Source organism: Tachyglossus aculeatus, chromosome 2 (genome assembly GCF_015852505.1).
Source record: "Tachyglossus aculeatus isolate mTacAcu1 chromosome 2, mTacAcu1.pri, whole genome shotgun sequence".
In the NCBI taxonomy this organism is placed as follows: domain Eukaryota; kingdom Metazoa; phylum Chordata; class Mammalia; order Monotremata; family Tachyglossidae; genus Tachyglossus; species Tachyglossus aculeatus.
In genome coordinates, this window is record NC_052067.1 from 67,285,897 (window position 1) to 67,296,499 (window position 10,603).

General features: G+C 53.1%; 1 protein-coding gene across 1 annotated transcript in view; it reads left to right on the plus strand.

Moving 5' to 3' along the window:
* Positions 1-284: 284 nt before the first annotated feature.
* ZBTB2 (zinc finger and BTB domain containing 2) overlaps positions 285-10,603 on the plus strand; it is a 50,606-nt gene continuing 40,287 nt past the window's right edge. Inside the window, exon 1 of the mRNA XM_038769454.1 lies at positions 285-321. The gene's annotated coding sequence lies outside the window, so the exon portion shown is untranslated. The remainder of the gene's footprint in view (positions 322-10,603) is intronic.

Genomic DNA, 10,603 nt, shown 5'->3' on the forward strand with positions numbered 1-10,603 from the left:
CGATAAATACGATTGAATGAATGAATGAGGAGGGGGAAGGGGGAGGGAGCCGCCGCCGCCGCCGCGGCGGCGGCGGCGGCTCCCTCCCCCTCCCCCCCCGCTCCCCCCCCCCCCTCCCCGGCGCCGCCGCCGCCGCCGCCGCCGGCGGGAGCCGCTCATCGCCCAAGCGGCTCCGCTGTGGGTCATGTGACCCGAACGTAACCGGACAGGAAAAGCCCCGCCGCCGCCGCCGCCGACGGAGGCACCGACGGAGACACCGACCGCGGCGGAGGGCGGCGGCGGCAGCGACGGATCCGCGGTGCGGCCCTTCGGCCCCCTCAGGTGAGCCCGGGCGGCCGCCTCAGGCGTCGAGGGGGCGGCGATGGCGGCGGCGGCGGCGTCTCCTTCATCCGGGCCTCCCAGGGCGGGGGACGGAAGCCGGCGGGGGCCGCGGGACGACGCCGAAATGGGGCTGAGGAGAAGGAGCGGAGCGGAGCGGAGCGGAGCGGAGCAGGCCCGGCCGCTCCTTCTCCTCCTCCTCCCTCACGGGAAGAGGGGGGGAGGGGGCGCGCGCGCGCACGTCCCCCCCCCCCCCACCTCGCGCCGATGTCTCGCGCGGCCTGCGGTTCTCGCGCGCGCTCGCCCCCTCACGCCGGCGTCTCGCGCTGCCTGGGCGGCGTCCAGCCCCTCCTCCTCCTCCTCGCTCGACGGCGGGGGGGGGGGGGGGGCGCGCATGCGCGCCGGCGTCTCGCGCTGCCAGGGCGGGGCGCGCACGCTTCCCCCGCCCCCCCCCCTTCGCGCCGATGTCTCGCGCTGCCTGGGTGGTGTCCTCCTCACTCGAGGGCGGGGCGCGCGCGCGCATGCGCGCCTCCCCCGGTCTCGCGCTGCCTGGCTCCTCCTCACTCGAGGGCGGGGCGCGCGCATGCGCGCCTCTCCCGGTCTCGCCTTGCCGGCGCGTCTCGCGCTCTCTCCCCCCCGCACCCCCCTTCGCGCCGATGTCTCGCGCTGCCTGGGCGGCCTCCCGCTCCTCCTCCCTCGAGGGCGGGGCGCGCGCATGCGCGCCTCACTCGAGGTCTCCCGATTTTGCCTTGCTTGCGCGTCTCGCGCTCTCTCCCCCCCCCCCCCCGCCCCCCCGCCGATGTCTCGCGCTGCCTGGGCGGTGTCCCGCTCCTCCTCACTCGAGGGCGGGGCGCGCGCATGCGCGCCTCCCTCGAGGTCTCCCGGTCTCGCCCTGCCTGAGCGGTGTCCTGCTCCTCCTCCTCCTCACTCGAGGGCAGGACGCGCGCGCACGCGCGCCTCTCCCGGTGTCGCTCGCTCCCCCCCCCCCCCACTTGACGCCGATGTGTCCCGCTCCTCCTCCCCCCAGGGGGGGGGACGCGCGCGCATGCGCGCCTCTCCGGGTCTCGCGCGCGCGCTTCCCCCCACCCCCACCCCTCGCGCCGGCGTCTCGCGCTGCCTGGACGACGCCCCGCCCTTCCTCCTGCTCGTCGCTCGAAGGGGGGGCGCGCATGCGCGCCTCTCCTGGTCCCCCTCGTCTCGCGCTGCCCGGGCGGCGTCGCCATTGGCCGCTGGGGGGGGGAGGGGGCGGGGCCGGGCTCGGCCAATGAGGGCCGCGCCCGCGGGAGGGCCACGCCCCCCGGCGCGAGGCCGCGCCCCCTCCCGCGCATGCGCCCTTAGCTCTTTAGGCCGCGGCGCCTGCTCCCTTTATAATAATGGTGGCATTTGTTAGGCGCGTACTATGTGCCAAGCCCTGTTCTAAGCGCTGAGGAGATTACAGGGTGATCAGGTTGTCCCACGGGGGGGCTCACAGCCTTCATCCCCATTTTACAGAGGAGGGAACTGAGGCCCAAAGAAGTGAAGTGACTTGCCCAAGGTCACCCAGCTGACAATTGGCAGAGCCAGGATTTGAACCCATGACCTCTGACTTCAAAGCCCGGGCTCTTTCCACTGAGCCACGCTTACTACTACTACTACTACTACTAATAATAATAATAATGGTGGCATTTATTAAGCACTTACTATGTGCAAAGCACTGCTCTAAGTGCTGGGGAGGTTACAGGGTGATCAGGTTGTCCCACGGGGGGCTCACAGTCTTCATCCCCATTTTACAGATGAGGGAACTGAGGCCCAGAGAAGTGAAGTGACTTGCCCAAAGTCACTCAGCTGACGGTGGAGCAGGGATTTGAACCCATGACCTCGGATTCCCAAGCCCGGGCTCTTTCCACTGAGCCAGGCTTACTAATAATAATAATGGTGACGTTTATTAAGCGCTTACTATGTGCAAAGCACTGTTCTAAGCGCTGGGGAGGATACAAGGTGATCAGGTTGTCCCACGGGGGGCTCACAGTCTTCATCCCCATTTTACAGATGAGGGAACTGAGGCCCAGAGAAGTGAAGTGACTTGCCCAAAGTCACCCAGCTGACAGTTGGCGGAGCGGGATTTGAACCCATGACCTCGGACTCCCGAGCCCGGGCTCTTTCCACTGAGCCACGCTTACTATGTGCAAAGCACTGTTCTAAGCGCTGGGGAGGGTACAAGGTGATCAGGTTGTCCCATGGGGGGCTCGTAGTCATCATCCCCATTTTACAGATGAAGTAACTGAGGCCCAGAGAAGTCAAGTGACTTGCCCAAAGTCACACAGCTGACAGTTGGCGAAGCCAGAATTTGAACCCATGACCTCGGACTCCCAAGCCCAGGCTCTTTCCACTAAGCCACGTTTACTAATAATAATCACAATTATAATAGTGGCATTTATTAGGCACCTACTATGTCCAAAGCACTGTTCTAAGCACGGGGGAGGTTACAAGGTAATCAGGTTGTCCCACGGGGGGCTCACAGTCTTCATCCCCATTTTACAGGTAAGGTAACTGAGGCACAGAGAAGTGAAGTGACTTGCCCAAAGTCACCCAGCTGACAGTTGGCAGAGCCGGGATTTGAACCCCTGACCTCGGACTCTCAAGCCCGGGCTCTTTCCACTGAGCCACGCTTACTAGGTGCCAAACACTGTTCTAAGCGCTGGGGAGGTTACAAGGTGATCAGGTCGTCCCACGGGGGGCTCACAGGCATCATCCCCATTTTACAGATGAGGGAACTGAGGCCCAGAGAAGTGAAGTGACTTGCCCAAAGTCACCCAGCTGACAGTTGGCGGAGCGGGATTTGAACCCATGACCTCGGACTCCCGAGCCCGGGCTCTTTCCACTGAGCCACGCTTACTATGCGCAAAGCAGTGCTCTAAGCACTGGGGAGGTTACAAGGTGATGAGGTTGTCCCACGGGGGGCTCCCGGTCATCATCCCCATTTTACAGATGAGGGAACTGAGGCCCAGAGAAGTCAAGTGACTTGCCGAAAGTCACCCAGCTGACAGTTGGCGCAGTCGAGATTTGAACCCATGACCTCAGACTCCCAAGCCCAGGCTCTTTCCACTGAGCCATGCTTACTATGTACAAAGCACTGTTCTGAGCGCTGGGGAGGTTACAAGGTGATCAGGTTGTCCCAAGGGGCGCTCGTAGTCTTCATCCCCATTTTACAGATGAGGTAACTGAGGCCCAGAGAAGTCAAGGGACTTGCCGAAAGTCACACAGCCGACAATTGGCAAAGCCGGAATTTGAACCCATGACCTCAGACTCCCAAGCCCGGGCTCTTTCCACTGAGCCACGCTTACTAATAATAATAACAATTATAATAATAGTGGCATTTATTAGGCACCTACTATGTGCAAAGCACTGTTCTAAGCGCGGGGGAGGTTACAAGGTGATCAGGTTGTCCCACGGCGGGGGGGGGGTCTCACAGTCTTCATCCCCATTTTACAGATAAGGTAACTGAGGCACAGAGAGGTGAAGTGACTTGCCCAAAGTCACCCAGCTGACAGTTGGCAGAGTCGGGATTTGAACCCATGACCCCTGACTCCCAAGCCTGGGATCTTTCCACTGAGCCACTATTACTATGTGCAAAGCACTGTTCTAAGCGCTGGGGAGGTTACAAGGTGATGAGGTTGTCCCACGGGGGTCTCACGGTCTTCATCCCCATTTTACAGATGAGGGAACTGAGGCACAGAGAAGTGAAGTGACTGCCCCAAAGCCATCCAGCTGACAGTTGGAGGGGTCAGGATTTGAACCCATGACCCCTGACTCCCAAGCCCGGGATCTTTCCACTGAGCCACGCTTACTATGTGCAAAGCACTGTTCTAAGCTCTGGGGAGGTTACAAGGTGATCAGGTTGTCCCACGGGGGGCTCCCGGTCATCATCCCCATTTTACAGATGAGGGAACTGAGGCCCGCAGAAGTGAAGTAGACTTGCCCAAAGTCACCCAGCTGACAGTTGGCGGAACCGGGATTTGAACCCATGACCCCGGACTCCAAACCCTGGGCTCTTTCCACTGTATTCATTCAGTCGTATTCATTGAGCGCTGACTGTGTGCAGAGCACTGCGCTAAGCGCTTGGGAGAGTACCATACGGCAACAGAAAGAGACGGTCCCTCCCCCGCAACGGGGTCATCATCATCCTCAATCGTATTTATTGAGCGCTTACTGTGTGCAGAGCACTGTACTAAGCGCTTGGGAAGTACAAATTGGCAACATCTAGAGACGGTCCCGACCCAACAGGGGGCTAGAAGTGGGGAGACAGACGACAAAACAAGTAGATCGATAGAGATCTAGTCATTCATTCCATCGTACTTATTGAGCGCCGACTGTGTGCAGAGCACTGTGCTAAGCGCTCGGGAAGTCCAAATCGGCCACAGATAGAGACGGTCCCTCCCCCACCACGGGCTCCCAGGCTAGAGGGGGGAGACAGATGCAAGTAGATCAATCAATCAATCAATCAATCAATCGTATTTATTGAGCGCTTACTGGGTGCAGAGCACTGTACTAAGCGCTTGGGAAGTCCAAGTTGGCAACATATAGAGACGGTCCCTACCCAACAGTGGGCTCACAGTCTAGAAGTAGATCAAATTCCAGCGCTTAGAACAGTGCTTTGCGCATAGTAGGTGCTTAATAAATTCCATTAAAAAAATAGAATTATAGATCTATTCATTCCATCGTATTTACTGAGCGCTGACTGTGTGCAGAGCACTGTACTAAGCGCTTGGGAAGTCCAAGTTGGCAACACATAGAGACGGTCCCTACCCAACAGTGGGCTCACAGTCTAGAAGCAGATCAAATTCCAGCGCTTAGAACAGTGCTTTGTGCATAGTAAGCGCTTCATAAATGCCATTAAAAAAATAGAATTATAGATCTATTCATTCCATCGTATTTACTGAGCGCTGACTGTGTGCAGAGCACTGCGCTAAGCGCTCGGGAAGTCCAAGTTGGCAACACATAGAGACGGTCCCTACCCAACAGTGGGCTCACAGTCTAGAAATAGATCAAATTCCAGCGCTTAGAACAGTGCTTTGCGCATAGTAAGCGCTTCATAAATGCCATTAAAAAAAATAGAATTATAAAGGCTAGAAGGGGGAGACACATGCAAGTAGATCAATCAATCAATCGTATTTATTGAGCGCTTACTGTGTGCAGAGCACTGTACTAAGCGCTCGGGAAGTCCAAGTTGGCAACACATAGAGACGGTCCCTACCCAACAGTGGGCTCACAGTCTAGAAGTAGGTCAAATTCCAGCGCTTAGAACAGTGCTTTGCGCATAGTAGGTGCTTAATAAATTCCATTAAAAAAATAGAATTATAGATCTATTCATTCCATCATATTTACTGAGCGCTGACTGTGTGCAGAGCACTGTACTAAGCGCTTGGGAAGTCCAAGTTGGCAACACATAGAGACGGTCCCTACCCAACAGTGGGCTCACAGTCTAGAAGCAGATCAAATTCCAGCGCTTAGAACAGTGCTTTGCGCATAGTAAGCGCTTCATAAATGCCATTAAAAAAAATAGAATTATAAAGGCTAGAAGGGGGAGACACATGCAAGTAGATCAATCAATCAATCGTATTTATTGAGCGCTTACTGTGTGCAGAGCACTGTACTAAGCGCTTGGGAAGTCCAAGTTGGCAACATCTAGAGACGGTCCCTACCCAACAGTGGGCTCACAGTCTAGAAGTAGGTCAAATTCCAGCGCTCAGAACAGTGCTTTGCACATAGTAAGTGCTTCATAAATGCCATTTAAAAAAATAGAATTATAGATCTATTCATTCCATCGTATTTATTGAGCGCTTACTGTGTGCAGAGCACTGCGCTAAGCGCTCGGGAAGTCCAAGTTGGCAACATCTAGAGACGGTCCCTACCCACCAGTGGGCTCACAGTCTAGAAGGGGGAGACAGACGACAAAACAAAACAAGTAGATCTACTCGACTGTGAGCCCGCTGTTGAGTAGGGACCGTCTCTATATGTCGCCAACTTGGACTTCCCAAGCGCTTAGTACAGTGCTCTGCACACAGTGAGCGCTCAGTAAATACGATTGAATGAATGAATGAATGTGTGCCAAACACCGTTCTAAACTCTGGGGTAGATACAAGGTCATCAGGTTGTCCCGTGTGAGGCTCACCGTCTTCATCCCCGTTTTACAGGTGAGGTCACTGAGGCCCAGAGAAGTCAAGTGACTTGCCCAAGGTCACACAGCTGACCTTGAGTGGTTTCTCCTCTACTCATTCATTCATTCACTCCATCGTACTTAGTGAGCACTTACTGTGTGCAGGGCACTGTACTAAGCGCTTGGAAAGTACAATTCGGCAACGGATGGAGACAATCTTTTTTTATTTATTGTATTTAGTGAGCACTTACCGTGTGCGGAACACTGTACTAAGCGCTTTGGAAAGTACAATCTGGCAACAGATGGAGACAATCGTATTCATTTCTGTATTTATTGAGTGCTGACTGTGTGCAGAGCACTGTACTAAGCGCTTGGGAAGTACAGTTCAGCAACAGATGGAGGCGGTCCCTACCCAACAACGGGCTCACAGTCTAGAAGCAGCGTGGCTCAGTGGAAAAGAGCCCGGGCTTTGGAGTCAGAGGTCATGGGTTCGAATCCTGGCTTCGCCGCTTGTCAGCTGTGTGACTTTGTGCAAGTCACTTTATTCTCTGTGCCTCAGTTCCCTCATCTGGAAAATGGGGATTAAGACTATGAGCCCCCCGGCGGGACGGCCTGATCACCCCGTAACCTCCCCATCATTACTTGGCACATAGTAAGCGCTTAATAAACGCCATTATTATTATAACGGGGAGACAGACAACAGAACAAGTAGATAGGTGTCGATAGCATCAAAATAGATAGAAATATCTGTATATATATAGATATCAATCAATCAATCAATCAGTCTTATTTATGGAGAGCTTACTGTGTGCAGAGCACTGTACTAAGCGCTTGGGAAGTCCAAGTTGGCAACATCTAGAGACGGTCCCTACCCAGCAGTGGGCTCACAGTCTAGAAGGGGGAGACAGAGAACAAAACCAAACATACTAACAAAATAAAATAAATAGAATAGATATGTACAAGTAAAATAAATAGAGTAATATGTACAAACATATATACATATATACAGGTGCTGTGGGGAAGGGAAGGAGGTAAGACGGGGGGGATGGAGAGGGGGATGAGGGGGAGAGGAAGGAAGGGGCTCAGAGGAAGGAAGGGGCTCATATATATGTAGATGGATAGATAGATAGATGATAGATAGATAGATAGATAGATATAGATATATAGGTATATATATATGGGTATAGGCATATATCTATATCTATATGTATATGTGTATATATATATATATAGGTATATATATAGGTATAGGTATATATCTATATATATCTACATATATCTATATATATAAATAGAGTAATAAATATGTACAAATATATATACATATATACAGGTGCTGTGGGGAAGGGAAGGAGGTAAGATGGGGGGATGGAGAGGGGGATGAGGGGGAGAGGAAGGAAGGGGCTCAGAGGAAGGAAGGGGCTCGTATATATGTGGATAGATAGATGGATAGATAGATAGATAGATAGATAGATAGATAGATAGATAGATAGAGATATATAGGTATATATAGGTATAGGTATATATCTATATGTATATGTGTGTGTGTATATATAGGTATATAGATATATAGGTGTATATAGGTATAGGTATATATCTATATCTGTATATATCTATATCTATATATCTATAAATAGAGTAATAAATATGTACAAACATATATACATATATACAGGTGCTGTGGGGAAGGGAAGGAGGTAAGATGGGGGGATGGAGAGGGGGACGAGGGGGAGAGGAAGGAAGGGGCTCAGAGGAAGGAAGGGGCTCACATATATGGATAGATAGATAGATAGATAGATAGATAGATAGATAGATAGATAGATAGATCATAGATAGATAGATAGATAGATAGATGATGGATAGATAGATGATATAGATATATAGGTATAGGTATATATCTATATGTATATATATATATAGGTATATAGATATATAGGTATATACATAGGTATAGGTACATATCCATCTATATCTATATATATCTATAAATCGAGTAATAAATATGTACAAACATATATACATATATACAGGTGCTGTGGGGAAGGGAAGGAGGTAAGGCGGGGGGTTGGAAAGGGAGAGGAGGGGGAGAGGAAGGAAGGGGCTCAGAGGAAGGAAGGGGCTCATATATATGGATAGATAGATAGATAGATATATGTATATATGTATATATATATACATACACACATCTCTGCTGTCGTGTGTCTCTCCCTCGAGGTGGTCAGCTCCGGGCTTCCGCCCTGGGCAGATCTGGGCCTCCGCTAAGAGGTCGGGGGTCGGGGGGGTGTGGAGCCCCAAGGCCCAGGGCTGTGGTTTCAGGCGGGTTTCGTCCCCGTGCCTGAGTTCCCGGTGCAGGCAGCTAGGGACCTGGGTTCTAATTCCGCTCCGCCACTAGACCGCCTGCCTCTGGTCTGCCTCTAGACTGTGAGCCCACTGTTGGGTAGGGACCGTCTCTCCCTGTTGCCAACTTGGACTTCCCAAGCGCTTAGTACAGTGCCCCGCACACTGTAAGCGCTCAGTAAATACGATTGAATGAACGAATGAATGAATGCGTCTGCCGTGTGACCTTGGCTAAGTCCCTTCACTTCTCCAGGCCTCAGCACCCTCATCCGGAAAATGGGGTTGAAGACTGTGAGCCCTGTGTGGGGGGACAGGGACTGTGTCCGAGCTGGCTACCTGGTGGGACTGTATGTGTTGCCGACTTGTACTTCCCAAGCGCTTAGTACAGTGCTCTGCACACAGTAAGCGCTCCATAAATACGATTGATTGATTGATTGATTGGAGAAGCAGCGTGGCTTAGTGGATGGAGCACGGACTTGGGAGTCGGAAGGACCCGGGTTCTAATCCCGGTTCCACCGCTTGTCTGCCGGGTGACCTTGGGTCAGTCACTTCACTTCTCTGGGCCTCAGCTCCCCCATCTGTAAAATGGGGGTGAAGGCTGTGAGCCCCGTGTAAGACAGGGACTGGGTCCAACCTATCTTGTATCTACCCCAGCGCTTAGAGCAGTGCTCAGCACATAGTAAGCGCTCAACAAATACCATCATCATTATTATTGCTTAATAAGCGCTCACTACGTGACCAGCAGACCTTCTTGGACGCGTTTCCCCAGGGGAGCTGGGGTTGAACCCGCAGAAGCAGCGTGGCTCAGTGGAAAGAGCCCGGGCTTTGGAGTCAGAGGTCGTGGGTTCAAATCCCGGCTCCGCCAATTGTCAGCCGGGTGACTTTGGGCGAGTCACTTCACTTCTCTGGGCCTCAGTTACCTCATCTGTAAAATGGGGATGAAGACTGGGAGCCCCCAGTGGGGCAACCTAATCACCTTGTAACCTCCCCAGTGCTTAGAACAGTGTGCCTCAGTTACCTCATCTGTCAAATGGGGATTAAGACTGTGAGCCCCCAGTGGGACAACCTAATCACCCGGTAACCTCCCCAGTGCTTAGAACAGTGTGCCTCAATTACCTCATCTGTAAAATGGGGGTTAAGGCTGTGAGCCCCCAGTGGGGCAACCTAATCACCTGGTAACCTCCCCAGTGCTTAGAACAGTGTGCCTCAGTTACCTCGTCTGTAAAATGGGGGTTAAGCCTGTGAGCCCCCAGCGGGGCAACCTAATCACCTGGTAACCTCCCCAGTGCTTAGAACAGGGTACCTCAGTTCCCTCATCTGTAAAATGGGGATTAAGACTGTGAGCCCCCAGTGGGACAACCTAATCACCTGGTAACCTCCCCAGTGCTTAGAGCTGTGTGCCTCAGTTACCTCATCTGTAAAATGGGGATTAAGCCTGTGAGCCCCCAGTGGGGCAACCTAATCACCTGGTAACCTCCCCAGTGCTTAGAGCTGTGTGCCTCAGTTACCTCATCTGTCAAATGGGGATTAAGCCTGTGAGCCCCCAGTGGGGCAACCTAATCACCTGGTAACCTCCCCAGTGCTTAGAGCTGTGTGCCTCAGTTACCTCATCTGTCAAATGGGGATTAAGGCTGTGAGCCCCCAGTGGGGCAACCTAATCACCTTGTAACCTCCCCAGCGCTTAGAACAGTGTGCCTCAGTTACCTCATCTGTAAAATGGGGATGAAGACTGTGAGCCCCCAGTGGGGCAACCTAATCACCTGGTAACCTCCCCAGTGCTTAGAACAGTGTGCCTCAGTTACCTCGTCTGTA